At 32.4% G+C, this 15987-nt stretch overlaps 1 long non-coding RNA gene across 1 annotated transcript in view; it reads right to left on the bottom strand.

Moving 5' to 3' along the window:
- The window catches only part of LOC149090039 (uncharacterized), a 222341-nt gene extending 214240 nt beyond the window's left edge, over positions 1–8101 (bottom strand). The window contains exon 1 of the long non-coding RNA XR_016193156.1: positions 7981–8101. This is a non-coding gene — a long non-coding RNA (uncharacterized LOC149090039). The remainder of the gene's footprint in view (positions 1–7980) is intronic.
- Positions 8102–15987: the final 7886 nt, after the last annotated feature.

Genomic DNA, 15987 nt, shown 5'->3' with positions numbered 1-15987 from the left:
ACTTAGCATGCAGTAGTTTCAACCTATTTCTACCTACTAGTACTTGAAAAACTAAAAATTTATTTATTTTTCCTATAATAAAAATAATTTTGAGAGAAATTTTAGGGAAATACTTCATTTTTTATACGATTAAAATAATTTAAAATTAAAAAAAATTCAAACATCTCATATTTTATAATCATTCGAAAATGAAAACTCAATTAAATATTAGTTTTTTTTTTCTTAATTTACCAATTATGCCACATTTAAAACAAATTTCCCAAGTAGCTTTTTAGCCCAGGTTTGATTTTTGCGTCATAAAACCACTGTATCTTTTATTTTCTCAAAAGAATAGAGAAAAAAAATCTCTAAGTAAACATTAATATGCTTCGAGGTATCTTCTTCGTTAATTGACGTTTGTAAAATAATGACAAATCATTTTCAAAAACGGTTAATTGCTTAAAATAGAATTCGAGCTTTAAAAATATAAATTATAGTAATATCAGAAGTATTTTTTGACAGCGCGATGGTAAAAATATTTGACGAATATTGTTAATTCCCTTGTTTCTTAATTATACTTATGCACATATTCACTACCACATGGACGGAGAATCATTCACGTAATTATGCAACTACATATTTGGTATAAATCATGTGTCGTGTTGTCAAAATGTCGGAAATTTTTGTAAATGATTGACAGATTTTTTTTTCTATGAAATGCCTTCCCCAATTTGCCGATAGGGGCGCTGCTGCATTTGCTACTTCTTTTATACTAAAGCTATTGAATTGATTGAAGCACTACTCGTTTAAATGACAATTAAAAAATTTTGAATGACATTCTATAAGGAAGTTAAATAAGTTAAAAGCAATAATTACTGAACATGTGCGAAAGAACGTATAAATGCAGCACTACTGATTTAAATTGCAATTAGAATTTTTTGAATGACATTGTGCATGAAATATAAATAAGAAAAAGCAATAATTACAGAAAATACTTTAAATAACGTAAATTTAAACAACATTCAGTTGATTTAGATATTGCATGGAGTAAATTGATATTATTCAAATTATTCGAATAAATTTCAACAATAGGATACCAAAACGAGTCGTTTCGAATGAAGTCGAATGTTCTGATTAGAATCGCAATTGGTTCGGACAAATCTTTATGGAAGATGCGAACGGTTTAGAGAGGGTATGGCGTTCGACGATTTTGAACGAGATTTCTCAATTAGACTTTCAATATGACCGTCTTTATGCCTTAGCTAAAGCTCTAAAGCCCAAGCCCTAATGGAAGAGATGTCTGAAGCCCTTAGAAATCACTCATTTCACGTGCGATTGCTCAGAACATTATGTTAACATTTTGTGAACCGACTTATCTTCATTTTCAGCCTGAATCTCGACCAAAACACATTTAAACATCGAATATATGTATGTACATCGCGTCGGACTCAAGCAAAGTCAAATTCATTTCGACTTACCGATGTCGGCAGATTCCAAAGACTGGCTCGCATCCGGAACCGAACCGGGGAGTGGAGGTGAGAACATTATCTTGACCTCTCCCCCACGGAGAGAAGCGAAAAGCGAGTTCTGATGAGATCGTTGAGCGACAGCCAAATGAAGGCGCTAATTACGGCTTAAGCAATTAATGCCCGTTAATTAAGATAATAATAATAATAAAAAGTAAAAGTGAACGGAAAAGAGTAGGAGGAGAGAAGGACAGCGGCTATAGAGAGAGAGAGCGCGTCTGACCTAATACGAATCTTCAGAAACTCTCCTCCTGTTACTGGACGCTTTCATTTCGTTTAAGGCATTTTCAAAAGGTCAACGGACGTGACGATAAATTTTCAAAAGCATGTTTGTTAAGTAAATTTAATACGGAGCTGCCATAATTGGAAGAAAATCGGGTTGTTTATAAATTTGTAATTCCAATTTCCTCCTATTGTTTCTAATGTAAGTACCGTGTTTGCTCATATTATTCCCTTGTTGAAAAGGATATTTTTTGAAATTGGTCTAATTCAGTGGTTCTCAACCTAGGTTCCACATGGCCCTCCTGAGGTACTGGGATAATCTAGGGGAATAATCTAAGCTGTGAAGAAATAAAGCTTTCAAGGGAAAGGTGGTGGGAAAAGTTTAACTTCTTTCAGAATCCAGTAGTGGAATGTCCATAGAACCAGGGTCATCTAACCTATGGGGACCATGTGGGCATGACCTGGGGGCCTCATATTCATGGGGGGTTGCTACAGAACGAGATCTGATACTATGATTTTCAAATGCAAGCATGTAAGCTGCTTCTTCCAGGTAAGTATGGGATCCCACGACATCAAATCGCCCGAGGACTTCCTATGGTGAGACGGCCATGCATAAAACTTCAACAAGAAGGAAGCTTACTGAACTCTAGTTCAAGGTAGGCGTGAACTCAAGGTGATGTGTCGAGAGGTTGGATTTATTGTGTAGGTACATTAGATCGTCCCGTATTTTTCTCTAACCTATTTTTTCTCCATATACAGTAATTCGGCTCCTGGGAGGGGGTGATCACCCATTTTTTGGAGTCGTGCCTGGCCCAGGGATATCAATCTTATTTACACTTTTTTTCATTACAAATTTAGTTTTGATTAAAATTCAGTTCATAAGTAGAAAGAGTCTGGCTCATGAATAAAATTAGGGACCTTGGATAAGACGGGGGTGCCACGAGAAGAAGATAGTGTCCAAACGGGAGGGCTTATGAAGGTTAAGGAAAACTGGTTTAGTCCAGTACCCCACACTTTTTTTTCAGACCCTGCTCCCAGGTGGGAATGCAAGCCGATCTCTCCCGTTGAAAAGTCTCGCCACAGAGACCAACAGGCCTACAACAGTGAAATCTTCAATCATTACACTTCATTCATAGTTCGAAAAATGGGAGACAGATGGCAGCACTACAACAAGCATTACACAGAAACAAGCTTCACATTAGATTCACAACACGAACACACACATTCCAACATGTACCAATTCGTTAGAAGTTCCGCAGAGGAATACGGACAAGTTGCATGTGTGGTTTAGTAGTAGCCCCTGTTCCCCCCTTTTTCGACCATATTTTCTTCTTAAGGTTTCCCAAATGTTATTCAATACTCTCATATCCAGGAGCGAGACACTCTCTATGGATAAATTTATTTATAATAATTTCTTTCTAATGATTTTTTTTGCCCAATTTTTAAAGTAGTAACCCCCCCCCCCATTCTTAATTAATCTATTTTATTTCTTAATATCTGCATTTTTTTCCCATAGCTCCCGTATATACTGCTATATAGACTGCTCTATACAGTCGCTTTGATCATATTCCCACGCACGTGGTCTCTTCAAATTATACTAGGACCGCAAGTGGGAGGGCGATCTCAGGTTGAGAGCCATTGGTTCAATAGTCAACGGTTCTTAATCTATGAATCGTGACCCAAACTGGGGTCGCTTGGGCTTACGAGATGGTCGTACAAATAGTCAAAGACAAAGTCAATTGAAGTCATTAAAGTCTTAAAAATGGTTATGAACCACTGGTCTAATCTTCAGAATGGGTCGAATCTCCTCACCTTAGTTTATATCGTTTGAATCTTACGCACGGTCATGCCGTAGAGAGTCAGAGAAAACTATAAGATTCCCAGTGAAACTAATTAAACAATTGGATGATTTGGAGATATTATACGAAGGAAAAATGCAAAAACATGGGTAATTATTGTAAAAATTATTCATTTTATAAGAAAGTATTATATTTTGTGAAAGAAAAACGTAAATATATCGTATTCCTAATAATAAATGAAGCACGGGCGCAGATAATGAAAAAAATCATCAAATTATGTTTTTGAGGCTGTGAATTGGCGTATTTTTCTTTAACAAAAATCAACTTACACAAAACTACTTCTTCCGATGTGATGCAACCAAATATGTTCTAGAAAATGTATACTAAATGTTCGAAATTAATTCTGAAATGTAGTTAACTAATAGTTGAAATCACTCATTAACGTTCCCTATAGACTTCTATGGGATAGTGATTTTTTCAATAAAATCTTATGTAATTTTTGCCTTTTTTTTTTTAACGCAAGTGCAGTGGCATTCATTCTAAGAACAACCTAAAAATATATTCATTGAGTTGAAAAGCTGCTTTGGAGCCTTATATATTATCTGGTACAAACGTATTATAACCTTCGCGAATACAGATTACGATACAGCGTGAATGACATTGTGGTTAACGAACGTTAAAAGTTCTCAGACATATAACCTTTAGGTCGATATCGTTTTAAATAGAAAATATTATGCATATTAAATGGTTTAAAAGAAAAAACTTCAGCATTTCTTTAAATTACATTACATATTTTTTGGAAATTATCAGAGAAAAAATATGATCTGCTAACTCAAATCCACAGAAAAGTCAATTAACTCCTGAAAAAATTTTCTTTGGCAAAAAAAAGGACTATTTTATTCAAATTTAAAACTTCATAATGCTCATGGATAAGAGTAGTTTCAGTTTTAAACATAAAAGTTTCATAATTAATAAACATAAACATAAAATTTCAGTTTTAAACTTAAATCCCTACAAGTTATTCAACTTTACGTGTCGAAGAGGAACAGTAACTAATGTGGATTTACAACCAAAATAATCTCTAGTTGTGATGGTATCAGCTTTATATAACGAGACATGATCGTTTTACACATAACGTATTGCAAAAGTAATTAATTTCAAGCTATTTTCTGATTTTGACAAAAATATAGCACCATACCTTAGATGCAATACTTGTATGTAAATTTCCATGCAAATCTAAGATTAATCCCATGCTATGTTCTACGTGTCTATCTCTTACTGCGTTCCGTAAGTTGTATTTAACAATTTTTGGTTCGTTTTAGTCTAAACTTATCACCGTTTCTTTCCTCATGTTCCCACTAGAGGATGGACTTGAAGACATCGTCTTTCAGCTGTATAATGTTCACGTGTTTTACAGCTATTCCAGATATCTCCTGTTTTTTTTTTTTTTCTTCTCTGTTCACTTTCTCTTAAACTGTTGCTGAATTTGAACAAGGGATGCCGCACAGCGATGCACTTAATGAACTTATCAGCTTAAGAAGATCTCTAGGTTTCATCAAGACAAAAGTTTGAAGCATATATAATTAAGAAAGTATGTCTGTCGTCACGTATTTCTTCTTTTTTTTCACAAAACTTATTTTTCCATCACATCTTCGCCCATTAGTTAATTAAATTCCCAAGCTAAAAGTCTTTTGTTTTGACGCCTGAACGTTTCGGTTATACAATACCAAAGTCAACATCCATTTAATTGGGAATTAGAATTTCGGGAGGGAAAAAAGAATTAATAAATACTTTGAAAATGAGATTCACCAAAACAATCTGAAAGGAAATCCTGCTTATTTTTAGCCTCTTGTTGAAATGAAAAAAAAAACTAATCAAAAATTTGGTTGAAAAGGGAATATCTTCATTTGTTGAGAAGCAATACCCAATTTCCATGATGAAAATTTCCCACGCAATTCACTAAAATGTATAAAAATTAAGAAATACTCTAAAATATTTACCCATTTTTTTAAGGAAAATTTTATAAATTAAGTATTTCGGTACAGTATTGAATGATCAAGAAGCACGAGTAAACTTCATATAACAATGGGAATACTTAGCAATGTGAAATTTTGAATTAAATGCTCATCATATAATTAAACTCGTTTCATATTGAAAATTTCTGAATCAGAGAAAATAACTAAATACCTACGCCACCTAAATTCTCTAATTTGAATTATATCAACATAATTTTTCAGATATCAACATTTACAATGCGTAGCTATTTGATTTCATATGCTATGAGAATTAATAAATGTTCTTTTTAATTGTATATTTTATTTGCATTCTCTTCAAGCATTTAGAAATCAATCAATATGACGTTTAAACTGTTAAAAAAATTCATGATTATAAAAGATGAACCTTTTTGGTTTAGCAACATCTAACAGCAAATGCAGTCGCAATCGCAGATTTACTCCATAAATATATGCTATTTGAAATATAAAAATTAGGAAATACTGTTGAACCTCTTTAACTGAATACCGCGAATAAAAGAAAAAAACTGGTTATATGGGGAAAACTTTTTCCTAGTGAAGTTTAATTTTCATCATAATATGTGAAGTATTGGATATATGGATGACATTTTAATGGATGAAATCGCATAACTGAATGGCTTTTTTTTATATCTACAGTCTCCACAGTCTGCAGGCTACAATGGTACTGAATTTTTATACTATTTTACTCTCTTGTCCAAAAGCTTGCTCAGAATGAGCAAAAAAAATTTTTGTAGTAGAGATTATCATTTAAGGAACTAAAATTACATAACTTTAGAGCAATCTAATTTAATGAAGGCATTTCATTGTATTTTGCTAAGGAGGGAATGTTCCCTTTAATTTTCTTATCCGAATTACTTATACACAGTATTTTCAGTTTTTTTAAGAATACCTCTGGCTCAAACACAAACCTAATCAGGACTGAGCATATCTATCGTCCGAGATACCCAGGGCATGTATTTTTTCGACCAAATGCCCGACGCAGGCATATAAAATGAATGATTTTAATTTTTTCATCCACGATGATACAAGTGTTTCTATACACATTCGTGAAATTCCCCAGAAATGCTTTCTGTGAAAGTCATGATGCAAATGTATACTGAAACATATTTCAATATATTTTTACGGTCCTAATAATTAGCAGCCCGGTGCTATCACGGGCCCTCATGCACTATAACTGGGCTTGAAATGGAACCAAATACTACAACTGGGCTTTTCCGGAAAAACGGGAAACCTCATTTCCAGCAAAAATTATATATGACATTTTTATACAGTATGTAAAATGTCCGAAAGAGATACAAATTTTGTGATCGATTCTAGAATCGTAGAAAATATTTATCATTTCTCTTCTACACAAAAATATCGGGAAAAAATATCTATCATAAAGATGTCACTTCTGCTGCCACCTATCAGATAGAAAATCAACTATCTGTCATTTTTTTTAAAGAAAACTTAGTTGTTTTCAATCCGGTATACATCATGAAAACTAACGTAACAAAAATTCTCTAATGTATATATATTATTAGTTTTCATGCTCATACCGCTATAAAGTTTAGGCACCTCAAAATATCGGTTAATATATTTTTATGTTTGACGCTGAAATTACATTTTGTAAACACTAAAAATCATAGTAACCAATATTTTGGCGAGTGAAACTTACACCTTCATGGAGCATGAAAACAAGAAATATTTTACTGAGAAATTGAATTTTCTGGATGTTATGCCGAAACTAATATTTGGAAAGAAAAGTGATTACTTTTCTTTCCAAATATTAGTTTCGGCATAACATCCAGAAAATTCAATTTCTCAGTAAAATATTTCTTGTTTTCATGCTCCATGAAGGTGTAAGTTTCACTCGCCAAAATATTGGTTACTATGATTTTTAGCCGAAACTAATATTTGGAAAGAAAAGTGATTACTTTTCTTTCCAAATATTAGTTTCGGCATAACATCCAGATTTCTCAATATATATCCAATTCAATTTCTCAGTATATATTTCGGGCCGAAAAAATACCATCGCTTAATATAAGAAGAATTTTAGTTTTGTACCACATGTTGTGCATTTACATACTGTCATTGGTTTATAGCCAACAATCATTTTATTTTAAGAATTATAACCGATTGTTTTGTTTTTATTCACAATAAGTGACAGCAGGGGTCTTAGCTAAACACAGTTTTTCGTATTTATAATAGTGAAGTATAAATTTGAAATATATACTTAAGTAAATCCAGTGATAGTATTTCTCGGGCATGGTGTAAAACATTGACTCGGGTATCTATTATTTTGAGTTACATGCCTGACCCAGCATGTAAATTTTCGGAGATTTGTCCAGCCTTAGGCTTGATTCATGCTCTGATCGATAATTAAGAAAGCCAATGACTATCACAAATGCCTTAGCCATAAAACGAACGTATCAATCATACCTGTCTTTCTGCCAATGAAGTTATTGAGCCGGTATCCTCTTCCGCACACCGAAAAAATAAATAAAAACATTTCAGACGTGTCCAGTGAAAATTTATTTACCCGGGAACACAACCGTGCAGTTGTGAGACACAATTGGATGTAATACGGACTTTGATTGACTCTTCGAGATTTTTTTTTTTTTTTTGCTCCTGTGTTTCCATGCCCCACACTATAGGATATTACCAAATAATTGAAGGTCTGAAAGCCTCAGTTAATGGCTGCTAATTTAGGTTAGCGACTTCTCGCGACGAGGAAGTCTTTTTCCTCCCTACTTCTCGACGAATGCAAATCGTAGAATAAGTTTACCACTGTGAAACTGCATTTAGTATTCAGTGTCCATCGCTAAATTTTATGCATAAGTATACGTTTTCTGCAATAAACCACGGAGCAAAAAAAAAATTATAGGTTTTGTGGCTCGTGTACAGCTATGCATATTCAACCAACACACTTAGATTACTATATTATACGTATGATATAAAAACGGGAAGAATCGAAATTAATGTATTAAAGCATGTAATAAAAGTATTTAGTGATATATAACGTGGGAAAAAATTGCGTGAAATGTATGAGGATGTGAAACCCCGACTCTGCTGAGAATACAATTTATAGCTGAGGAACCGGTTGGAACCATAAACCTAAGATCGGTGTCAATTAATTCATATGACAAATAGAAATCTTTTACCTCTACGAGCCCACGTGCTACGTTTCTCACGTTCATGATGCCCAAACAATAGGCCACACACACACATTTTAGGCACTTGATTAGCATAAATTCATAAACAAATTTGCTAGTTTAATCTGAAATTATGAATTTTTGTTTCAAAGTTTTATAAGAGATTTAAACTGCGTGTATGTTTATTTAATTCTGCCCTTTTGTCTACCGATAGTACTTTAAATACCAGGTGAAATAATTTCTTATTCACTAAGTAACTGTGTGACCAACTGTACTTTGTTTAAATTTTTCTGTTTAATTAGAGCTGAAATGTGATCAACCAAATAATTTATTATTATTATTATTATTATATATCTATATTTATATTATTATTTATTATCATTATTTTATTCTATTTTTTGTAACGTGGTATGTAAAGGGTTAATCTAAAATCATGAACTTTGATTTTGAAATTTTGTTAGAAATTCAAATTGAAAATACACATACGTTTATTGAGTCATATGCAGTTCACATAAAGTCCATGTACATTTCTGGCAGTTGATACTTCAACTTAAAATTGGGAATTAATTTTTGTTCCAAAATTTCATGGAAAATTGAAACTGAATATTTATATTTATTTATTTGTATACAATTCATATACAATACTGCTACTTTAAAATCACGAATTTGTTTTTTTTTTAATTTTACAAGAAATTCAAACTAAAAATACATATTTATTGAATCTCAATTTCTTATTTTGGTGTGAACAGTAGTTTGGGTTATTCAATGACTTTGGGGCTTTTTACGATGCCTATGAAGGCATGTTATGCGTGAGTTTTCTTAAAGAGGCGTATGAATTATATTATGGGACATATATCAACAACTTGATAGAAGTTTTTGCGCTTCACTAAGCAGTGAAATTTAAAATACGTAGTCAAAGTATTTCGACATTTTTACGGACTGACGTTACTGTACCTGTTGAAGTCCGCCTATGATGTTCATTCATATCAAATATGCATTTTAATCTATCACTCTATTCCTGAGCACTCTATGAACCTGTGTCTATCTGAATATATATGGTAAATAAATGGTAAAAAAAATTTAAAAGTTTCTCTTTCTTTACTTTTTTTGGTATTTTAGGAAGTACATCTTTTATATAGTGTAATTTCAGTACCAAATACGGCTTTATAAATACAATATCTTTTTCTAATCCATAAAGAGTTTATTAATTGTTGGGGTCATATCTTTGTCACCTGTTGAAATTACGAGTTCGGAGATATAAAATCGTACCAAATTGAGGGTATGTATTGGAGATAAAATTCATGTTAAAAGCTATTCAACTTTGTAAACAAAATTTGTCGATTTATAGATAACAATAAAATAAAGGCAAACTGTACAGTTCACCCTTAATTAGCTATTGTGGCTTATTCAAATCAGATCAAATTCAAATCAGCATAGTCATTGACTAAAACTTTTAACTTTTTTTTTATAACTTTTAACTTTCTAATGACTTTTACCTTTTATGTGGACCGTAGTATAATGGAATATACATGGCAAATACATGGTGAAAAACCTTTATTATGCCTATCTCTTTTCCTAATGTTTTTGGTGTTTTAGAAAACCATCGTTTAGTGTCATTTCAGTACAAATACGGATATATATATATATATAAGCACAATACTTTTTAATCTAGAAAGAGTTGATTCCTTTTGGTACCATTTTTTTGGGCTGCTGAAACTTTACGCATCCTGAGATTTATAAAATCGCACCAAATTGAGGGAATTGGAAATAAAATTGAAGAAAACAACTATTCAAATTTTGCTAAACAAAATTTTATCAATTCATAAGTAAACAACAAAATAAAGGAAACCGGCATATTTTATCCTTATAATTAACTATTTTAACTGATTAAAATAATTCACTCTAATTGATTAAATTGCTGTGCTGGTGTATTTTTAAATTAAAAATATGCTAACATTACCCATTTACACCCGTATTTAAAAAAACATATTCAATATACTTTTATGGGGGTGAACCGTAGAGGTATAAATGCCTATGTGAGTTTGTGTTGTGTGTGTATTCATTTCTTAATATAATAAAAACCACTCTTATAGAGCTGATATACCATTGATGAATATAATACAATTTTATGAATTATATTTAAAAAAATAATAATCATTTCACAATTATTATTATTTTTAGAAGATTTAAGAGCACAAAACTCTTGAAATATTTCTCTTAAATATTTTTCACTTTTCTATATGTAAATATTTTGAATTCTATATATATGATTAAAATAAAACACAAGGGACAGGAAAATGTATTGATTACAATAATTCCGTTTCTATGGATGAATAATTTTTTGGCATAAATGAATATACAAAATAAGTGAAATCACTGAAACGAAGGGTATCCTGTAAATGCTAATGCGACCTTTATCTTATCAATCGTTCGTAGTGGAGGTATGATTCCAATTTGAAAAAAAATAAAAAAAAAAGCTCAAATGGCGTTCAGATTTCCTGTACCATTCTTGAGAGTGAAAATACAGTGTGTATCAAAATCAAAAATCAAAATTTTTATACGGTCTCCCTTGTCCTCTAGCTTCCGATTAGAAAGTTGTTGCCCTGTATCTCCTGAGGCGCCAACAGAAATAATTCCATGTTTCCAAGTGCAATATTCGATGAGATATTCGAATTCAAAAATCTGAGAAAAGTTGAGAAAGAACAGCAAAAACTAACGGACTACACTCCTCTTTCCCTCATTTATGTTCCCCTTTCCAAATGAATACTGCAGTTAAAAAACATAGGATCTCTTTTGTTAGACTCAGGAAATACAGGGCAACAACTTTCTAATTGGAGGTTAGAGGACAGGGAGTACGTATAGAAATTTAGATTCTTTTTATTTTGTGGCACACTGTATTTTCACTCACAAAGTCAATACAGAGTAATTTTTGAACTTCTTTTTAGCATTTTTTAAATTGATATCATGCCTCTACGACGGACGATTGATGAGATAAAGGCCGCATTAGCACTTACAGGACACCCTGTATATGCGTGAATTGCAACGAGATGATAGCACGAAACTGCAGTTGCGTTTAAAGTAGCAGCAATCTCAGTGTAACCCACGTTCAATATTAAAATTTTATAAAATCAAATTAATTCGTAAGAAAATTATATTATCGAAGCAATACGTGATTTTCTGCCCTGCGCAATACGGATATCGCATCCGAATAAATATTTGTTTTTGCTTGTTTCATTTAGCAAAGATCTTGAAGCAATAGTAAAAGAATCAATTTTCATAAAGGCGAGGTACATGACTTTTCTTGGATACGGGCAACAGCTTTGACGGATCGATAGCTCAAATAGTTCGGAATATCGAGTACAAAGCGCCATCTATTAAGTCTGTACAGAAACAAGGAAATGAACGGTAGCGAACTTCCTTTTGATCGGAGGATATGCCGATAATGTGGGCAGCTGATGTCAGAGGTCGGTAACCCCCTTCGGATGTGGATTGGGGCAACCAGATGGGGAATTCAGTACACGGAGGGCAATACTCTGAATATTTAAATTATCAAAAAAAAAGTCTTGAAATCTGTAAAGAGGAGCTTCTCTTAGGCCATAAACTGATAATCTAAATACAGTAAAACCTTAGTCATTACTCAAGTTATCGGGAAATTATAACGGCTTATGCGGAGTGACGACTTAAACGAAGTGCCGTCAGTTTAAATGTTTATAAATTTAAACTATTATTATATAAATTTAAAATAATATACCATTTATCAGAATATGAATATTAATAAATATTAATAAAATTTATAGATAATAAAATAATAAAAGACAAAACGAGCATTTCTGAACATTTCCGGCGTTCAGTATTCAACTTATTGTATAAGTGCACTGGTAAACTTACGATTTATACAGTATTTTTTTTAATTTACACTGATCAGAGAAAATGTTATATACAATAAATAAGTAAGCATTTTTCTTTTCATCACAATTTGCACATTATGCGCATAAATGTTTACATGTACATGACACATTTAATTTTTAGTGGCTTGAGAATTCTTCATCAGTAGCTCATGGTACAAACATGAAGTAATCTCGAACACAGGGCCAAATTTTGATTTGAGGGGGAGGGGGTCCCTGTGCAGGGCAAAACAGACACATCAAAAATGTCTGGTTTATCAACAAAGATATTTTGTTTAAATTTGAAGGCTCGAATTAATGGGGGTCCTACGCAACAATTAGGTCCAGCTCGAACAGTCCCAGCGCTTCAAGAACTTCTGTCTTTTTACTCGGAAAATGAACTTTCCTCGGTGTCACTTTCTTTGTTTGAGTTGTTCCGTTTTGGTGTATAAGGCGTTTGTGGTCACTTTCGAACATACACAGCAATGTTGTTATCAAGCTCGTTCTTCAAAGGAAGCCATAGAAATTATCTGTTCCTCTCTCAAACTTTTCCATAGTGACGAGTTAACCGAAATAAAAGCGACGAGTGATCGAGAGTTCAATAGCAGTGTTATCTATGGAAGCTGGACGAGACCGAAGAAAAATGACGACTAAACTGGAGTGACAACGTATTGGCTTACCGAGGTGTTACTGTATTTATTCTGGATAAGTTCCTCCGTGTTAGCCAGAAAATATAAATTTAACTTTTTTTTTTTCAATTGTTATTGATTATTACGTAGGTAAGCAAAATTTACGTGTTGTAGCGATATCATGTGCAAGATTTCTTTCGCGGGTCGTATGAGAGCTATGCAGAATAACTTCGCCGACGGCCTAATGTCATTGAAAAGGCCTTAAACTAAAGAAATTAAACATATTTACTTGTTTTTGTTCATATAAAAATTATCATAATATGACATGTTACATTCTCTCAACTTCTAATCTCGTAATATGTTTCAGAATTTTGAAATCATTTTGTATTGTGTTGTAAAATGAGCTGGTGTTTATGTATCAGTTACGGTGAATGTGATAAATCGTTTATATTAAGCGTAATTAGCCAATCGTCTCCGTAAGTTTTATAAATTTATCACTTTCACACACCGGCGACTATACATAGTGCCCAGGCGTCGTTGATAAATTTGATAAATGCTAAAAAAATTATTACTTTTCTAGGCGATTATGCACCACATTACCCAAGTGTACATGGTTAATTTGATAAATACTTGAAATACTAAATATTTATTGTAATGATTATGTGTCACCGGGTGTAATTATGCCCTAGTGTAATTGTTGAATATCATAAACATGGGAGAAAAATTCTTAAATGGGTCTAATGTTTCATAAATACAGTCGAATCCCGTTTAAACGAATACCGTTATAGCGAAAATTTCGTTTTAACGAACACTTTTCTAAATCCTTCACATAGGTTTACATAGAAACAATGCAAAAACCTAGAATTCCTTTACAACGAAATTTCGTTATAATGAGATTCGACTGTATAACCGGGCAATTTGTTGGATAGGAGTTAGGTTTATCGCGATACGATCATAAAATTTCTTAAATGAAAATTTCTTATATAGGGGTATGATTTCAGAATTCGTCAAATAGGAGCTAATTATAAAAGTTATTTCGAGGATGTTCGGAAAAATTCTTTAAATCGGAGTTCAGTATATCCTGTTTGGAATAGCTCACAAGTTCAACCATTCTAAATAATAAGTCTTATTTGGGTATGGGACCGATTTCATACTTTTACGATTTTTCATACATGCCAATACAAAAAGAAGATTATGAATAACAACCGGCAAATGTGATAAATTTAGTACGATTTATCATGTTTACCAACGACGCTTCGGTGTTATGCATAATCACCGGTAAAACTGATAAATTTAGGGGAAATTTATCAAACTTACCAAATTGGTCGGCGATTATGCATAATATTTGATTTGCTGTTCATATTAACTGGATTTATCGCATTTACCGCAACATATCCATGCAATAAAATATGAAGTTGTCTTATGAATGAAGAATTCCGAGAGAGAAATCTATTGAAATTTTTTCAACGATTCCGATTACTATTTAAATACACTTTTTAATAATTATTCTAAAGTATGATTTAAATAATTATCACCTTAAAATAGGACAAAATATTTTGATTCTTTTCAAATAAAAATATGAGGAATCGAGTAGGAAGAACAATTCGGATTTTGGAATATAATGTATCAGTGTGACATTAATTGCAATAAATTTTTCTAGATTGTAATTTTTTCCAAGTCCATAAATAACATCGGAATTCCTCTCTGTACATTATCCTGCTCGTTATATCTCTTATGTCGGTAGATAACGAAGAAGGGCGATATATTATAAAAATATCCAACAAATTTATCTAGGTTATTACTTTAGTTAAATTCAAATGTGTATAATGAACGCCACGAAATATCCGAATGCGAAAATAATGAAGCGCTGTATCAGATAGGGTTTCCTGTATTTCAAGTCTGAATTCCGACTCTAGTACAAGAACAATGTACAGTGGAACCTCCCCTAACGGACATTACCCGTTAACGGACACTTTTCTGATCCCCGGTCCCGTGGGAAAAGGACTTTAACGCATTTCACTCCCTGTTAGCGGACACTCTAGATAGCAGACAGAAACATCAGGCAAACTCTAATTTATTAATTTTTGATCATAAACCTAGAATTTATCATATTTAGTTAAGATCACGCTCAATCCCAAGCTCGCGTTAGTAAATATTATTAATCGTCAATTAAATAATTAACTGAACATGAATATGGCCCAGGATGGTGAATTGGAATAATCATGTTGATTTTGTTTGACTAATAATGTTGTTATGAATGTTTGTATCTTCACACTTATTTTATTTTTATTTTTTTTTTATTGCAAAATAATATGTGTAGATCACGTGTCCTGTACGGGTAAAAATAATTAATTGGTTTAATGAAAAAGAAGAAATTTTGTACATTTTTCCATGTTTATCAGACTTCCCAATCTCATTTGGGAATTATGCATAATCGACGGTAAAAGTGATAAATGTGGGGAAATTCAATCGAACTTTCTTTATCGAGACGATTGGTGACTATGCATATTGCGGACCCTCCCCGCTAGCGGACAAAATTTTTGGTCCCATGGGTGTCCGTTATCGAGAGGTTCCTCTGTGTACTCGTATAAGAAGAAAAACTTTTATCATCCAAAACTATTGATTAAAATTCATTTAACAATCAATTCTTTTAGAATCATGATTTTTATTCAGATTTAGTGACATCAAATTCAGATTTCAATATATAGATCAAGTAAAACTCCTGTGTGATCCAATTTTTATCTTAATTTTGATTGATGAATGCATCCTAAAGTTCAATGA

This window comes from Pholcus phalangioides, unplaced genomic scaffold (genome assembly GCF_987345545.1).
Source record: "Pholcus phalangioides strain wild (caught in Gottingen) unplaced genomic scaffold, Ppha-v1.0 ptg000001l_1, whole genome shotgun sequence".
NCBI lineage: Eukaryota > Metazoa > Arthropoda > Arachnida > Araneae > Pholcidae > Pholcus > Pholcus phalangioides.
Note: the sequence above shows the minus strand (reverse complement) of the source record. Positions and strands in the feature narration are given on the sequence as shown.